This window comes from Crotalus tigris, unplaced genomic scaffold (assembly GCF_016545835.1).
Source record: "Crotalus tigris isolate CLP2741 ecotype Arizona unplaced genomic scaffold, ASM1654583v1 scf7180000017752.986373038:1224578, whole genome shotgun sequence".
Lineage (NCBI taxonomy): Eukaryota > Metazoa > Chordata > Lepidosauria > Squamata > Viperidae > Crotalus > Crotalus tigris.
In genome coordinates this window covers 19,820-39,172 of record NW_024096614.1, presented here as the reverse complement: position 1 = coordinate 39,172, position 19,353 = coordinate 19,820, and the positions used below count along the sequence as shown (strand labels likewise).

Below are 19,353 nucleotides of genomic sequence, written 5' to 3'. Positions count from 1 at the left end.
GGTGCCAAATTTGGACTATGGGTCGTGGTTGACCAAAAACATCCCAATGGAACTGCTTTAAAAGTTCTTGAGTGCATCTAGCAGTGTGTAGGCGAGCACTGTCATGAACCAACACCACACCGGAAGTCAGCAGGCCCTGACGCTTGTTATAGATGGCTCACCTGGGTTTTCGTAACGTTTCACAGTAGAGGTCTGAATTGATGGTTGAACCACTCTCCACGAACTTCACTAGCCGTATTCCTTTGGCATCTTCACATTTGGTGAGATATTCCATGGCACCATTTCTGGTGTGGGAAGTGGGAACTGTGGGAAGAAAGATCATAAAATGGGGCAAATCTCAATTGGTCTCAATTGTGTAGTCCAGGACTACCTGTACCATGGTGCCTTGCCCCCATCAATGTCCTCTCCACCTCTGATCTTCCCCACATGCTCCAATAGAAAGTTAGACTGTTCTCCCGAAACAAAATTAATTGGGTTTGTTCCTACTAAATTCTTGAGATCAATCAGAAAAATCATCTTCTACATACTCCCAACAGCACAAAGCATATTCTTTGGCATACTCTAAAACAGTGGTTCTTAACCTGAGCGATATTGCTCCCCAGGGGAAGATTTCATTTTTCAGGGGGGCGATGGAACAAAAAGGAATGATGTGGGGGCAAAGGAACGAAAAGGGGGAGATATGGGGGCGATGGAGTGAGACGTTTTGGGGACACTTTTGAGACTATTTCATACAGTGAATCGCTGCATATCTGTCGTACAAAAACATCAGATCGCTCGCTATTAGTGGATTGAATTGTGTTTTCAAATGTTCCTCCAGCTAGCTTCAGTACAGAACGCCGTACATATGTGAATACGCATTGCTTATCTTCATGCGCATTGCGCAGCAGCCTCTACCCTTTATATATATATATTTTTTGCGTCTTAAATTTCACTTGTAATTCAATCATTAAATGTTAATGTTTTTCTTTTCAGGCATTTCACTTTCTTGCAACTGAATTTTGTTTTCAAAGTGGTCATTACATTTAAGTGTCTTGAATAAATAATATAATAATGAAATACATGTATCACGAAGTTTGGGAATAAAGTGACGGGTGGCACCAAAATTTTTCAAACAGTTGAGATATGGGGAAAAGACTGGAAATAAATTATTTGCATTGATATGTCCTGATGACAGTTTTAAAGAAAACAAAACAAGTGTTTGCATAAATTGAAGAATTCTTTCCTATGTTGTGATTGAGAGGTTATGTTGGGGGAGGGGGGCGATGACAACTTCCTCATTGGCTCAAGGGGGCGATTCGTTCAAAAAGGTTATGAACCACTGCTCTAAAAGAGAATTACACTGTAGACTTAAAAATGATCCGTGCTTTATTTGACAAACATCTCCAAGGCATTGTTTCTAATTATCTGCTTTGTCCTTTCTAAGGACCTTTGTTTAGTCATAGGACAAATTCTCAAAGTAGGCAGTAAATTTGTCGCAGAGAGACGATCAAAGGTGAAATACAAATGAGGCACACCAGGACATGTAAAAACAGGCAATTAGCATAAGATAAGGCATGACATCTCTCTCTTTTTTAAAGAAACTTAATTGCCCTTGTTAAAACTGCTCAGACAGCCTTGTTGATTTACTACAAATCAGAACAAGGATGGCCGAGTCTGTATTAGAATATCGGAAAGTAGAAAAACCTGTGGCAAAAATTATTGTACACAAGAAGCTGCCTATAGTGGAAGATTGCAAACAAAAAATCAATTGAACCTGCAAAAATGATAAGTATTTTAAAAAAAAAAAGACTGGAAACCTTACATGGACTTTTTTGCTGAAAGACGAAAAAAGTGAATTGATGATTAGAGGATTTGGGAATTAAAAATGAGACAAAGAGCTTTGGGAAAATTTTAAGGACAATAATTTAATAGAAAGGAGACAAAATCATTTTTTTTCTTTTTTTCAATTTCTTTTCTGTTTCTCTATTTTTTATGTTATGTCTTGTATATATCAAAGCATTTGGAATCTTCATTCTCTTTCAGGTCAGTTCTTCTTACTATCGCGATGTAAGGAAGGCTGATTGTTGGAGATTCAGAAAGTTGAATGATTTTTGTATAGGCCGCCTTTGGCGGTTTCAACTTTCTGAAAAGAGTTTTTGTGACTGCTAAATGTAGATACTTTATGCCAGAGGAATTGTAATGAGAGTGCTCTTCAACATCTTCATGAACAATTTGGACGAAGGGATAGATGGGGAACTAATCAAATTTGCAGACGACACCAAGCTGGCAGGAATAGCCAACACTCCAGAAGACAGGCTTAAGATACAGAACGATCTGGACAGACTTGAACACTGGGCATTAACTAACAAAATGAAATTCAATGGTGAAAAAAGCAAGGTTCTACATTTAGGCAAGAAAAACCAAATGCACAAGTACAGCATAGGTGGCATCATGCTCAATAGTAGTAACTATGAAAGGGACCTCGGAGTCCTAGTGGACAATCACCTAAATATGAGCCAGCAGTGTGCTGCAGCTGCCAAAAAAGCCAACACAGTGCTAGGCTGCATTAACAGAGGGATAGAATCAAGATCACGTGAAGTATTAATACCACTCTTACAATGCCTTGGTAAGGCCACACTTGGAATACTGCATCCAGTTTTGGTCACCACGATGTAAAAAAGATGTTGAGACTCTAGAAAGAGTACAGAGAAGAGCAACAAAGATGATTAGGGGACTGGAGGCTAAAACATATAAGGAACGGTTGCTAGAACTGGGTATGTCTAGTTTAACGAAGAGAAGGACAAGGGGGGACATGATAGCAGTATTCCAATATCTCAGGGGCTGCCATAAAGAAGAGGGAATCAAGCTATTTTCCAAAGCACCTGAAGGCAGGACAAGAAACAATGGGTGGAAACTAATCAAGGAGAGAAGCAACCTAAAACTACGGAGAAACTTCCTGACAGTGAGAACAATTAATCAGTGGAACAACCTGCCTCCAGAAGCAGTAAATGCTCCAACACTGGAAGTTTTTAAGAAGAGACTGGACAGCCAAGAGACTGTCTGAAATGGTGTAGGGTTTCCTGCCTGAGCAGGGGGTTGGACTAGATGACCTCCAAGGTCCCTTCCAACTTTACTATTATTATTATTATATGGCACCATATACTGTATTTGGAATATTGGAATTGGAATATTGGAATATTCTTTATTGGCCTAGTGTGATTAGACACACAAGGGATTTGTCTCCGGTGCATACACTCTCAGTGTACATACAAACAACATGGTAAATCATAAGATAGAATCATAAATCATAAGATACAAACAAGAAGGGACAAATCATAAGATACCAACAGGATAAAGTGGTAGGAAAGATGAGAAAGGTAATAGCAATACAGCCTATCACATGGGTAAATATCTTTAGGCATAAGACAATCCTGTGGGAATTAGGTGGTTAGCAGTGTGATGGCACAAGGCAAAATAACTTCTTTGTGTTTAGTTGTTTTAGCATTTATTTGTAAATAAAAATACTATATACAGCGAGGGGGAAAATTTGATCCCCTGCTGATTTTGTACATTTGCCCACTGACAAAGAAATGATCTATAATTTTAATGGGAGGTTTATTTTAACAGTGAGAGGCAGAATAACAAGGGGAAAAAATCCAGAAAAATGCATTTCAAAAAAGTTATAAATTGATTTTAAAGGGAGTGCTCTTAATCTCAGCTTGTTGCCTGTATAAAAGACACCTGTCCACAGAAGCAATCAATCAATCGGATTCCAAACAACACCAACTATTGTCCCCTTCTCACCAAGTTGCTTGGCGATAGTCTTGTAGTCCATTCCAGCCTTGTGTAGGTCTACAATCTTGTCCCTGATATTCTTGGACAGCTCTTTGGTCTTGGTCATGCTGGAAAGTTTGGAATCTGATTGATTGATTGATTGATTGATTGATTGATTGATTGCTTCTGTGGACAGGGAGCCAGAAATCTTGCTGATTGATAGGGGATCAAATACTTATTTCACTCATTAAAATGCAAATCAATTTTTTTAAATGCATTTTTCTGGATTTTTTGTTGTTATTTTGTCTCTCACTTTTAAAATAAATCTACCATTAAAATTATAGACTGGTCATTTCTTTGTCGATGGGCAAATGTACAAAATCAGCAGGGGATCAAATAATTTTTTCCTCACTGTATATACTGTATTTGGCAGATGTCAGAAATGGACCTTTCCCTCTTCCTTCCTTCCTTCCTTCCTTCCTTCCTTCCTTCCTTCCTTCCTTCCTTCCTTCCTTCTAACTACCTACCCATCCACCCACCCACCTACCTACCTACAAATGTGTTTGCTATCTTTAAAGCAAGTACAGAATCAATGTGATTCATACAACCACATAGGTTTTCAGTTCATTTTCTAACAATTAATTCCTTTGGGAAATTCGAGAGCAATAAGATGAAAAAGAATTCAGTAGACCCTGCATTTGTGAATGAACAGATGTGACATCAATGCACGCTGCATTTTGTTAGGTTACCCAGCTGTAAGCAAGGTAAGGGGGATGCAAAGAAAAGTATCTCAAAGACTGAATTCCATCTCTCAATAGATATTCTGATTAGGGTGTTATTGGGAAAGAAAACTTGGTTTCAAATTCTCTTGTGGCCAGGGTTAACAGATATGCTTCTTCAAAACCTTCCTAGCAAATACCCCATGCTATGTTCCCTTGAAAAATGCAACAGACAGCAAAGTCTTCCTTCCTTCCTTCCTTCCTTCCTTCCTTCCTTCCTTCCTTCCTTCCTTCCTTCCTTCCTTCCTCCCTCCCTCCCTCCCTTCCTTCCTTCCTTCCTTCCTTCCTTCCATCCAAGAATGGTGCTTGCACAATTCTCAGACCCTTTAGACCAGGGGTTTACAAACTTGGCCTTTTTATGACTTGTGGACTTCAGCTGAGGAATTCTGGGAGTTGAAGTCCACAAGTCATAAAAGGGCCAAGTTTGAAGACCCCTGCCTTAGAAGAAGGCCTAATTATGAGGGAGCAGGTAGATGTTTGTCTGTACTCTGTTTGGGAATGGAGAAGCAGGTTGCCTCCCTATTTGGACAACATAATCCTGATGTACCCAAATAAACAACTTGGAATATATAGTCCCTCCCACAAACTGGGTGACTTTTTTTGATACTGAACAAGCTCCCAACCTCTCTTAATGGGCAAATGCCAGTCAGATTGCGAGAGGAGATTCCTTCTCCATCTCACAGGCACTTGTTCAATGTTATTTCTCACCTCTCCATGCCACCCTTTGGCTTTACCTTGAGGTCCAATGTGACCAGAATTATTTTGCTGAACAATATCTTTACTAGGCCATTGTGACTCAAGAGCAGTAGGGGCGTTTGGGCCTTTTGCGTTGCAAAAGAGTGGGTGGTAATTGCCCAAGTATTATCTTGTGTGTAGTGATGCTCACCTGAACACCTAGATTGGAATTGGTAGCTAGAAAATTATTTGTTTTCTGAAATTATTCATTTCCTGTAAAGATAATTATACCTTTGGACAATCTTAGGTTGTTCCTTGGGAGACCATAGATAAGCTCCATATTGAGATAGGTCTAAATCAATCCCAAGCACATGTCCTTGTTTGGAACTCCTCCCCCCCCCAAAAAAAAGTTGTGAGTATTTATCCGAAGCTCTAGCTTGCTCTGCATCCCATTTCACATCAGGAAGAGCAAGCCACCATTCTGTCAAGCCACAAAACTATGCCAAACCTATCAAAAATAGTGCCATAAAAAACAAAATAGAAACACAAGTTAAGATAGGCAAGAAAATGGTTAGGGAGCACCTGTCCAGCCTAGATGAGTTCAAATCGCCAGGACCAGATGGATTACACCCCAGAGTTCTCAAGGAACTGGCAGATGTGATATCGGAGCCACTCAACTATATTTTTCAAAGATCCTGGAGCACAGGGGAACTACCAGAGGACTGGAAAAGAGCTGATGTAGTTCCCATCCTCAAAAAAGGAAAAAAAAATGGATCCAGGAAATTACAGACCTATCAGCCTGACCTCAATACCTGGGAAGATCCTGGAAAAGATAATCAAACAACGAATCAACGAACACCTAGAGGCAAACAAAGTCATTACTAAAAGCCAACATGGGTTTGTCAAAAATAGATCATGCCAGACAAATCTTATTGCATTCTTTGACCAAGTGACAAAATTAGTGGATCAGAGGAATGCTGTGGACATAATTTACTTGGACTTCAGTAAGGCATTTGATAAAGTAGATCACAACCTACTACTTGACAAGATAGAAAAATGTGGGGTAGACAGAACCACCACCAGATGGATCCGTAGCTGGCTGACCGGCCGTACTCAGCGAGTGGTCCTCAATGGAACTGCATCTATATGGAGGGAAGTGTGTAGTGGGGTGCCCCAGGGCTCTGTTCTGGGCCCAGTACTCTTCAACATCTTCATCAATGATTTGGATGAAGGGATAGATGGGGAACTCATCAAATTTGCAGACGATACCAAGCTGGCAGGAATAGCCAACACTCCAGAAGACAGGCTTAAGATACAGAAGGATCTGGACAGACTTGAACACTGGGCACTAACTAACAAAATGAAATTCAATGGTGAAAAAAGCAAGGTTCTACATTTAGGCAAGAAAAACCAACTGCACAAGTACAGCATAGGTGGCACCATGCTCAATAGTAGTAACTGTGAGAGGGACCTCGGAGTCCTAGTAGACAATCACTTAAATATGAGCCAGCAGTGTGCTGCAGCTGCCAAAAAGGCCAACACAGTGCTAGGCTGCATTAACAGAGGGATAGAATCAAGATCACGTGAAGTATTAATACCACTCTTCAATGCCTTGGTAAGGCCACACTTGGAATACTGCATCCAGTTTTGGTCACCACGATGTAAAAAAGATGTTGAGACTCTAGAAAGAGTACAGAGAAGAGCAACAAAGATGATTAGGGGACTGGAGGCTAAAACATATAAGGAACGGTTGCTAGAATTGGGTATGTCTAGTTTAACGAAGAGAAGGACAAGGGGGGACATGATAGCAGTATTCCAATATCTCAGGGGCTGCCATAAAGAAGAGGGAATTAAGCTATTTTCCAAAGCACCTGAAGGCAGGACAAGAAGCAACGGGTGGAAACTAATCAAGGAGAGAAGCAACCTAGAACTAAGGAGAAACTTCCTGACAGTGAGAACAATTAATCAGTGGAACAGCTTGCCTCCAGAAGCAGTAAATGCTCCAACACTGGAAGTTTTTAAGAAGAGACTGGACAGCCATTTGTCCGAAATGGTGTAGGGTTTCCTGCCCGAGCAGGGGGTTGGACTAGATGACCTCCAAGGTCCCTTCCAACTTTACTACTATTATTATTATAAATCATCAGCAACTCTGCATTCTGTTCTCTTACAGAACCCGTAAAGTACCATTTTATGCATTTGAGATTCTTTCAAATGCAGCAAGCAATTCTGAGGCAATATCTAAGAAGCGTGGTCCCAAATTACAGGGAGTCCTCAACTTATGACCACAACTGAGTCCAACATTTCTATTTGTTGTTAAGTGAGTTTTGTCCTGCCTTACAACCTTGCTTCTCAATTGGGAAACTATGAGCATAAACTAAAACCAGCTAAAACCAAAAATGCTAGGGAATTCCTGAAAGCTTGGCACTCAGACAAATCAGCCATCCACAGGCACGTACATATAAACTACATTTATACAACATTCAAAAGAGACAATTAAAAAGCTAATAAGGAAACAAAGACAGCAACCAAAACCCAGATAAGCAGGTATGACCACCAGACAAACAATCACACAGAAAACAATTCCCTAATCAAGGAACTACCAAGGAGAACAGTAAGCCTCTCCCAAAAATGGCAGGGCAAGCTACTTATATCATCAGGACACACAGCTCACACTTGCTAGCACTGATGGCGTTGTAGTTGGGTAATGAAACATCTGCAAGAAAAACAACCAACCTCAGAGAGCACCAAGGACATCAACAGACAATGCTGCATGTCTTCCCATAGCCTAAGCCTTAAAGTAGCTTGTGGCAAGTCATCCATTTTGCAATGATTCTCCTCTATTTGCCTTCTAATCACCTCCCTTGTCATTTAAGCTCCTATTGTCCTATATTTCATGGAGCTAATTTTGGCTGGAGAAGATACCAAGAAAGAGTATATTTACTACATGGCAGAGTTCAACCAGGCATTGGCAGGTTAACTCTAGCAGAACCAAGTGAAAAACATTCCAAAGCTTCTTGAAATTCTGCCCAATCCAGCAGGCTAGCTATTCTAAATAACCCATTTCCTTTGGAAGGCTTGATCATCAATGTAAGACATCCTTAATTAGGAAGTGACCTGTTCATGACAACAGTGAGACTGTGGAAGACTAGCCATGGAAAAGCTTATTAATGAGAATGTGATGTTATCCATTCAGTGTGATGGTGATACTGTGGGCCAGGTCTCTCTCCACATCTTCTGATCTTGCACTTCCTCTATGAGTTGTTCTCTGCTCTGGCTGGTGTCATCTTTGATGGTGTCCAGCCATCGTGTTCTTTGTAACCTGGTTTCCTTTTACTGCTAACTCTTCCAAACTCTTTGACCCTTTGGTTTGAAAGAGGGGTCAAAGAGGCCGTCTATGTCAAAATTGAACAGCCCTCTCTCAACAGAGGGGGGGGGATATGACATCATCTATTTACAGTCTACAACACAGTTCTTTCAGCAATCCCAAGAAGGCTCCTCATCCATTTGCACTACTTAGGTGACCCTGACAGCACAGATAAACCTCCAGGTCTTTCTCAAAGCACATGTGAATCCAAATCACATCTAAACACTATTCCACGAGATCAGAAACACACACCTACACAGAATCTTATTTTACACACACCTACTTAGGTAATACATATTCACACATTCAGATTAATTACTGGGGAAAAGTGCACACAAGGCCAAATAGAGAGAGTATGTTTTACGTCCTTGCTCCAAAGAAAATTCAGGCAGTTCTTATGGCCATGGTTGATAAAGTTGTTTCCCTACCTTGTCATGTTTTGCAAATATGGCAACAAAGCAACAAGGATGATCAGCAGACTGGAGGCTAAAACATATAAAGAACAGTTGCTGGACTTGGGTATGTCTAGTTTAATGAAGAGAAGGACCAGGGGGGACATGACAGGACTCTTCCAATATCTCAGGGGCTGCCCCAAAGAAGAGGGAGTCAAGCTATTCTCCAAAGCGCCTGAAGGCAGGACAAGAAGCAACGGATGGAAACTGATCAAGGAGAGAAGCAACCTAGAACTAAGGAGAAACCTCCTGACAGTTAGAACAATTAACCAGTGGAACAACCTGCCTCCAGAAGTGGTGAATGCTCCAACACTGGAAGTTTTTAAGAAGAGACTGGACAGCCATTTGTCTGAAATGGTATAGGGTTTCCTGCCTGAGTAGGGGATTGGACTAGATGACCTCCAAGGTCCCTTCCAACTTTATTATTATTATTATGGATCATCGCACAGTCAGCCAGATGTTCAGACTGGATTTGGCATTTTGTCTACCTATCGAGTCCTTACCCAGGACCTGAGATAGGCAGATATGGATGTTTGATGGTATTACAGGTATCGTCGCAGGATGGAAGCAGTTCCTAGTAACGCCGCCTTTTGCAATTGACTAATAGCGAATTTGTCAATGCCAATGCCAGTGTTCAAGTGGTGCTCCAGTGGTTTTGGGATTGCACCCAAGGAGCCTATCACTATTGGTACTACCCTTGCTTGCTTTTGCCACAGTCTTTCTATTTCTATTTGTAGGTCTTTGTATTTTGTTATCTTCTCCAGTTCTTTCTCGTCTATTCTGCTGTCTCCAGGCACTGCCACGTCCACTATCCAGACTTTTTTGTCTTTCTTATCGACAATTGTTAAGTCTGGGGTGTTATGTTGCAGGTGCTTGTCTGTTGAATTCTGAAGTCCCAGAGCAGTTTAATTTTATCATTTTCTATGACTTTCTCTATTTTATGATCCCACCAGTTTTTGCTTACAGGCAAATGATATTTTTTGCAGATCTTCCAATGCACCATTGTTGCCACTTTGTCATGCCGCTGCTTGTAATCAGTTTGTGCAATCTTCTTGCAACAGCTTACCAAGTGGTCCACTGTTTCTTCAGCTTCTTTGCATAGGCGGCACTTACTGTCTGTTGCTGTCTTCTCAATTTTGACTTTATATGCATTTGTCCTTAAGGCTTGGTCTTGTGCAGCCAGAATTAGTCCCTCGGTCTCTTTCTTCAATTTTCCTGCTCTTAGCCATTGCCAGGTCTTGTTATTATCTGCTTTCCCAGCTATTTTTTTAATGTATTGGCCATGTAGTGCTTTGTCTTCCCATGCCTCTATTCTGTTCTTCATTTGGTCTTTCTTGTAGGCCAGTTTGGTCTCTCCAGTAGTCAGTAAGCCTTCCTGATATACTAATTTCAGTGCATCTTCATCATTGTTCTTCAGATATTCTTCCAAAGCCGTTTTTTCTTCTTCAACCATCTGATGTACTTGTAGCATTCCACGCCCACCTATTTGCCTTGGTAGATAAAGTCTGTCAATGTCACTGCGTGGATGAAGGGCATGATTCATTGTCATTATTTTTCTGGTCTGCCTATCCATTGCTTTTAGTTCTGCTTGAGTCCAGTCCACTATTCCAGCTGTGTACCTAATGACTGGGATTGCCCAGGTGTTGATTGCCTTTATGGTATTTCCTCCATTGAGTTTGGACTTTAAGATCTTCTTCACTCTCTTGATGTATTCACCTCTAATCTTTTTCTTGACTTCAGTGTGCTTGAGGTTGTCAGCTTGAAGGATACCCAAGTATTTGTAGTACTCTTCCTCATCCAGACTCTTAATGTTATTTTCGTGGGGCATCTTGATTCCTTCAGTTTTCACTATTTTTCCTTGTTTGATAGTAAGTGTGGCACATTTGTCCAAGCCAAACTCCATTACAATATCTTGGCTATATATACGGACAGTGTTGAGCAGCGATTCTATTTCAGATGATGTTTTTCCATACAGCTTCAGATCATCCATGTAAAGGAGGTGGGATAGTCTGGCAGATGTTTTTGATGTTTGATAGCCATGTCCTGAGTTATTCAGTATTGTTGACAGAGGAAACAGTGCAATAACAAATAGTAATGATGACAATGAATCTCCTTGAAATATTGCTCTCTTGATATTAACCTCTCCCAATCTCTCACCATTGATCTGCAATTGTGTCTTCCATTGTGCCATCCATCTTTGCACAAATTTTCTGATGTTTCTACTGACTCCGGTTATTTCTAGACACTTGATTATTATCATTATCGATCATCACACAGTCAGCCAGATGTTCAGACTGGATTTGGCATTTTGTCTACCTATCGAGTCCTTACCCAGGACCTGGGATAGGCAGATGTGGATGTTTGATGGTATTACAGATATCGTCGCAGGATGGAAGCAGTTCCTAATAAGGCCGCCTTTTGCAATTGACTAATAGCGAATTTGTCAATGCCAATGGTGTTCAAGTGGTGCTCCAGTTGTTTTGGGATTGCACCCAAGGAGCCTATGACTATTGGTACTACCCTTGCTTGCTTTTGCCCACAGTCTTTCTATTTCTATTTGTAGGTCTTTGTATTTTGTTATCTTCTCCAGTTCTTTCTCTTCTATTCTGCTATCTCCAGGCACTGCCACATCCACTATCCAGACTTTTTTGTCTTTCTTATCGACAATTGTTAAGTCTGGGGTGTTATGTTGCAGGTGCTTGTCTGTTTGAATTCTGAAGTCCCAGAGCAGTTTAATTTTATCATTTTCTATGACTTTCTCTATTTTATGATCCCACCAGTTTTTGCTTACAGGCAAATGATATTTTTTGCAGATCTTCCAATGCACCTTTGTTGCTACTTTGTCATGCCGCTGCTTGTAATCAGTTTGTGCAATCTCCTTGCAACAGCTTACCAAGTGGTCCACTGTTTCTTCAGCTTCTTTGCATAGGCGGCACTTACTGAATTATTATTATTATCAATCATCGCACAGTCAGCCAGATGTTCAGACTGGATTTGGCATTTTGTCTACCTATCGAGTCCTTACCCAGGACCTGGGATAGGCAGATGTAGATGTTTGATGGTATTACAGGTATCGTCGCAGGATGGAAGCAGTTCCTAATAAGGCCGCCTTTTGCAATTGACTAATAGCAAATTTGTCAATGCCAATGGTGTTCAAGTGGTGCTCCAGTTGTTTTGGGATTGCACCCAAGGAGCCTATGACTATTGGTACTACCCTTGCTTGCTTTTGCCACAGTCTTTCTATTTCTATTTGTAGGTCTTTGTATTTTGTTATCTTCTCCAGTTCTTTCTCTTCTATTCTGCTGTCTCCAGGCACTGCCACGTCCACTATCCAGACTTTTTTGTCTTTCTTATCGACAATTGTTAAGTCTGGGGTGTTATGTTGCAGGTGCTTGTCTGTTTGAATTCTGAAGTCCCAGAGCAGTTTAATTTTATCATTTTCTATGACTTTCTCTATTTTATGATCCCACCAGTTTTTGCTTACAGGCAAATGATATTTTTTGCAGATCTTCCAATGCACCATTGTTGCTACTTTGTCATGCCGCTGCTTGTAATCAGTCTGTGCAATCTTCTTGCAACAGCTTACCAAGTGGTCCACTGTTTCTTCAGCTTCTTTGCATAGGCGGCACTTACTGTCTGTTGCTGTCTTCTCAATTTTGACTTTGTATGCATTTGTCCTTAAGGCTTGGTCTTGTGCAGCCAGAATTAGTCCCTCGGTCTCTTTCTTCAATTTTCCTGCTCTTAGCCATTGCCAGGTTTTATTATTATCTGCTTTCCCAGCTATTTTTTTAATGTATTGGCCATGTAGTGCTTTGTCTTCCCATGCCTCTATTCTGTTCTTCATTTGGTCTTTCTTGTAGGCCAGTTTGGTCTCTCCAGTAGTTAGTAAGCCTTCCTGATATACTAATTTCAGTGCATCTTCATCATTGTTCTTCAGATATTCTTCCAAAGCCATTTTTTCTTCTTCAACCATCTGATGTACTTGTAGCATTCCACGCCCACCTATTTGCCTTGGTAGATAAAGTCTATCAATGTCACTGCGTGGATGAAGGGCATGATTCATTGTCATTATTTTTCTGGTCTGCCTATCCATTGCTTTTAGTTCTGCTTGAGTCCAGTCCACTATTCCAGCTGTGTACCTAATGACTGGGATTGCCCAGGTGTTGATTGCCTTTATGGTATTTCCTCCATTGAGTTTGGATTTTAAGATCTTCTTCACTCTCTTGATGTATTCACCTCTAATCTTTTTCTTGACTTCAGTGTGCTTGATGTTGTCAGCTTGAAGGATACCCAAGTATTTGTAGTATTCTTCCTCATCCAGACTCTTAATGTTATTTTCGTGGGGCATCTTGATTCCTTCAGTTTTCACTATTTTTCCTTGTTTGAACATCTTCCTCAGAGTACACAAGCCCCACAACCACGTCAAGGTAGTGCCTCACTGGGGGATTATTATTATTATTATTATTATTATTATTATATTCTGTTCTCGTCTTGTAAGACATGTGCTCAAGCCCTTTTTCATAACTTTTCCAGCCCTGATATGCTTTACAACTGCAGTGACTGTGCTGTATTCCATTAATGATGCCCCATACATTTGCAAAGGGCATTCAAGTGCCCGCATATTTCATCCTCTTCTTAAAAATACCTGCAGAGCAGCTGCACAATGAGTCAACCTCTTCACTGAGCTGATAACCCAAGATCTTTTACATAAGTACTGAATACACAACTCAGGTTCTATCCTATCTGTGATGTATTGAATATATATAAAGTTGTGTTAATCCCTGCTAAAGTGAAACTAACTCCAACTGCTTGTGAAGCTAAAATGAAACTAACCTTTAGATGACCCTGATTGTTAACTCCAACTGTTTTGGAGGGAAACTTTGAACATTCATATTTGGGCGGGCTTTTTCAAGTATTGTGATTGGTTAAGGCCCTGTGGGCTCAGAGTATAAATTACAGGCAATTGCCTGCAGTTCTCCAGTTCTAGTTTGAGTCAATAAATAATGTTATAACTAGGCTGGTCTGCTTCTTGCCTTTTTAAGCCCACTACACAATACTATCAGTGTATTGCCAAGATTTTTATGGTTAAAGTAGAGAACATGAGATCTACACGTCAGTTCAGCTATCTGTACTAAAGCAGGGCCTTTTCACCCATTGTACCACTTTTAGGATATGGCAACATCCGAGTACCACCAGTCGCCTAGCAAGGTGTCAAAAATTTGATGACCAAAAAAAAAAAAAAAAAGGAAAAAAGTGATAAAGTACAGGTAGTCCTCTACTTACAACAGTTCACTTAATGACTGTTCAAAGTTACAATGGCACTGAAAAAAGTGCCCCCCAAGGCACAGCCAAGCAAGACACCTGCCTGCCCGCCCAGCAGCACTCTTCCTCCTGTCCGAGGTTTTCATTGTTGTGAGCATTTCTATTGAGGATTGGCAGGAGGGTGGGGTTGGGTGTGTGTGGTTTTTATTCTCCCCGTCTGCTGGGTGGTTGCAGCAGGTTTTGGTCACTTCACATGACCCTGGGACACTGTGACTGTCATAAATATGAATCAGTTGCCAAGCATCTGAATGTAAATCACAAGACCCTGGAGATGCTGCAACATTCCAGCTGATCGATGCTTCTTCTGGGCTCAGCAGTAGCACCAGGAGCCTGGCGCTGATCCTGGTGCGTCCGCTGAGCCCTGACAGCCCTGAAAAAGCGCCGATCAGCTGGAAAGCAGCACTGATCCTGGCGCTTCCACTGAGCCCTGACAGCCCTGCAGCTCCAGCCATTTCTCGCTCAGGCTTGTGTGGTGCTGCCACTGGTTCAGCTCATTCCCCTCCCCATTACCACTTTTCTAGGATGGTCGCATACCACCTGCCAGGTGCCAATGTACCACAGGTGGTACCCGTACCACTGGTTGAAAAGCCCTGTACTAAAGGATTGGCTAGACTTTTGGAAGATTTTTCTCTATGAAACCATTGGAGAGATGGTCATCAGAGGCTTTAATCCCATAACATTTGAATCAGGAGAAGCTATGATGTGTCAGTCGTTCCAGATAGGCAAGGTCAGGAAACAAGACCAGCAGGTGTTTCAGGAATGCTCTTTATTGTGGTTGGCTATAATAACAGAATCTTGAAATCCTCTCAGAAGTTCTCTCCACTACATCTTATACCAAAGAGAATCAAGGTGGGATTATTTTAAATGTCCTTCTTTCTCCAAACTGAGTCATATTTTCTGAACCTTTTCTTCCATTGACAGTTCATTCATCCCTTACTCATTCCACCACATCACAGCCTGAACTTATGTTTGGGTACAGAAATAGGTGAGTGATAATCCATACATTTTGATCGCTTGATTGGTTGATTCCTGACAAGATGAAGAATTTGCAGTTGAAGCCAAGACTCCTCAAAGGTGAAGATAGGCTCAAGTTCCAGATGGATCTTGACAGACTCGAACACTGGGCCCTATCTAACAAAATGAAATTATGTGTAGAAAAGAGTAAGGTTTTACACTTACGCAAGAAAAATCAAATGTACTGGTACAGATCAGATGAAAGCTGGCTCAATATCTGTAAACTGTGAGAGGGACCTTGGAATCCTAGTAGACAATCACTTAAATAGGAGCCAGCAGTGTGCTGCAGCCATCAAAAAAGCCCATGCAATCCTAGGTTGCATTAACAGAGGTTAGCCAAGATCGCCTGAAGTATTAGTACCACTTATAAAGCCTTAGAAAGGCCACACTTAGAATACTGCATCCAGTTTTGGTCACCATATTATAAAAAGATGTAGAGATTACAGAAAGAGTGCAGAAAAGAGCAACAAAGTTGATTACGGGCTGGAGGTTAAAACATATGAGGAACTGTTGCTGGGATTGGGTACCATATATTCTGGCGTATAAGGCGACCCGGCATATAAGATGACCCCCACCTTCGGCACCGAGTCGCATGCCTAGAAAGTCATCTTATACGCTGGAAACTACCATTATTTCCGGCGTATAAGACGACTCGGCGTATAAGACAACCCCCGACTTCGGCGCCAATTTTAAAGCTTGCGAAAGTCGTCTTATACGCCAGAAAGTATGGTATGTCTAGTTTAATGAAGAGAAGGACAAGGGAGGACATGATAGCCGTGTACCAATATCTCAGTGGCTGCCATAAAGAAAAGGGAGTCAAGCTATTTTCCAAGGTGCCTGGAGGCAGGACAAAAAGCAATGGGTGGAAACTAAGCAAGGAGAGAAGCAACCTAGAATTAAGGAGAAACTTCCTGACAGTGAGAACAATTAATCAGTGGAACAATCTGCCTCCAGAAGCGGTGAATGCTCCAACACTGGAAGTTTTTAAAAAGAGACTGGACAGACATTTGTCTGAAATGGTATAGGGTTTCCTGCTTGAGCAGGGGGTTGAACTAGATGACCTCCAAGGTCCCTTCCACCTTGGTTATTCTGTTATTATTTTGTTATTCTGAATTGAAAGACTGAACTCTGGCAAGATGAAGATCTTGAGCACAGATGATTCCTTACTATGGGAATTAGAGAATTTAGCCATTCTAAATCAGATTAAAATCCCTCAAGAAGAATAGTTACATAGCTTGGGAAAGCTCCTAAGATCATCATTGTCCAAGTGACCCTCACAGCCTATTCCTGTTTTAGAATAGGCTGCTCCACTGAAATTTGGGAAGTATTAATACCTTTTAGTTGACTGACGTTAGTCATAATCCCATTTTCAGAAGGCGGGGTACCATACGTGGACCAGTGAGCCACAGATGAAATTGGAAAAAACAGAATTTTCTGTAACTCTTCATTGTCATCTATTGACTCACCCTGAAGGAGGACTAAAGCAAAGGGCTTGTGGATCATGAACTCAGATAAGCAACCAGTTTTACCTCTGGAGATACAACATGCACATTTTGAAGTTTGTTCTTATTCTGCCTAAAGGATTTCCTCCATTTGCACCTCAAGAGGAGACAAGCGTGTCTTGCTGACTTCTTTCCTCTGTTGTGTTCTCAGGACTTCATCCTCATCCCTTCTGCAGCCCAGCGGTAGACAATTTCAGTCATTCCACTGTGAAAAGCATCATTCAGTTAAACCCAATCAGAGGCCATTGTACTTTCCTTACCTGGATAAACAAGAACAATGGGGGGGGGGGGAATAAGCCATTTTATATGATGTCAGCTTCTTTGCACAGGGACTAGTTTGGTTAATTGTTCAGAATTATTATATTATATACCATAATATAATTGTAACAAATGGATTATCTGGGAAAATAACTGCTTCTTTAAATAAGTGTATGGAGTAACATTGCCCTCTACAGCATGTAACATTTATAAGCTATCTAAGAACAGAAAGTGAAACCGCTTTCTGTTGAAATCTCAACTGGAATACAAGTAGTGCTTAATTTATAGTGCAGGCCAAAGTTTCCATTGCTAAGCAAGACAGTTGTTATGTGAGTTTTACCCCATTTTATGACCTTTCTTGCCCCAGCTGTTCTAAATCTGTGCAGTTGTAAGTTAGTAACATGGTTGTGTGGGAAGAGCCTCCCCAGAGAAGGAAATTTTAAAAGGGCAGAAAAATATATTTCCTCAAATGATCTTAAAGAGGCTGAAAAGCATGCCCAGTTTTTCTTAATAGCCCCAAGTCTCCCTCCCCCAGGCAAAAACCAGCTCTGTAGAAATGCAGATAATCTTGTCAGAAAGACTGGAGTCAGGAAACTGGGATTAGGAAGAAAGATCCCTAGAATCAACACCAAAAATCTAAGAGTCATCAGCCATAGCCCCAGGGAAGAAGGATATGACCCTTGGGACATAATAGGATTAACCCACCACCATCAGAATACCAGAAGGGCACACCCAGACTCAGGTCAGAATATGTGACACAGGAAATACAGAACCTCAAACAGGAACAGGAAACAACTTCAAGAGCCCCAAAGGGTATAAAAACCCACTCCCTACATGTGCGCTCTCTCTTTTCTTCTAGAGCCATCTTTCTCTCTGGCTCTCCTCTTCAATAAACTGCAACCTTCTTTCTAAAGCAGTCGCCATGTTGTTTATTCCCGGCTTGGACTGAACCCCGATGAAGACTTTTCTTTCAACAGTTGTTAAGTGGCTTCCCCCATTGAACTTTGCTTGTCAGATGGTCGCAAAAAGTGATCACATGGCCCCTGGGACATTACAGCTGTCATATTTATGAGTCAATTGCCAAGGATCTGAATCTTGATCATATGACCACGGGGATGCTACTGTGGGAAGTCAGCCCCCCAGAGAAGGAAATATTAAAAGGGGAGAAAAATATATTTCCTCAAAGGATCTTAAAGAGGCAGAAAAGCATGCCCAGTTTTTTCTTAATAGCCCCAAGTCTCCCTCCCCCAAGCAGAAACCAGCTCTGTAGAAATGCAGATGTAAATAATCCAGGAAGGTTGGAGGCCCCCAGCTAGAAGATTAAGAAGACAAAGACACCTAAAATCTACATACCCCACCCAAACTCTAAGATGACATAATAGGATTAACTCACAGATCCCAAAGGGGCACACTCAGACTCAGGTCAAAAGTACATGACACAGGAAATACAGAGCCTCAGATAGGAACAGGAAACAACCTCAAGAGCCCCAGAGGGTATAAAAACCCACTCCCTACATGTGCTCTCTCTCTTTTCTTCCAGAGCCATCTTCTTTCTTCTCTTCAATAAACTGCCACCTTCTTTCTAAAGCAATCGCCATGTTGTTTATTCCCAGCTTGGACTGAATCATGACGAAGACTTTTCCTTCAACACTACAATGGTCATAAGTGTGAAAAATGGTCACAAGTAACTTTTTTCAGTGCCATTGTAACTTTAATAGTCACTAAACAAACTGTTGTAAGCTGGCAGGAATAACCATCAACCCCGAAGACAAACTCAGAATCCAAAACGATCTTGACCGACTTGAACAATGGGCCCCATCCAACAACATAAAATTTAATGTGGAGAAAAGCAAGGTTTTATACCTAGGCAGGAAAAACCAAAGGTATGAGTATAGATTACCGTAAATGCCGGCGTATAAGGCGACTTCCGCGAGCGCTGAAATCGGCGCCAAAGACGGGGGTCATCTTATACACCGAGTCGTCTTATACGCCGGAAATACTGGTAGTTTCCGGCGTATAAGATGACGTTCTAGGAATGCGACCCGGCTATAAAGACGGGGGGCGTCTTATACGCCGGGTCGCCTTGTACGCCGGCATTTACGGTAGGTGAAACCTGGCTCAAAAACAATAACTGTGAGAGGGATCATGGAGTCCTAATGGATGATCACTTAAACATGAGCCAGCCATGTGAGGCAGCAGCCAAAAAAGCTAATACAATCCTGGGTTTTATGAAC

At 41.4% G+C, this 19,353-nt stretch overlaps 1 pseudogene; it reads right to left on the bottom strand.

The window, feature by feature from the left end:
* Positions 1-157: 157 nt before the first annotated feature.
* Positions 158-19,353, bottom strand: part of LOC120306743 — a 36,699-nt pseudogene continuing 17,503 nt past the window's right edge.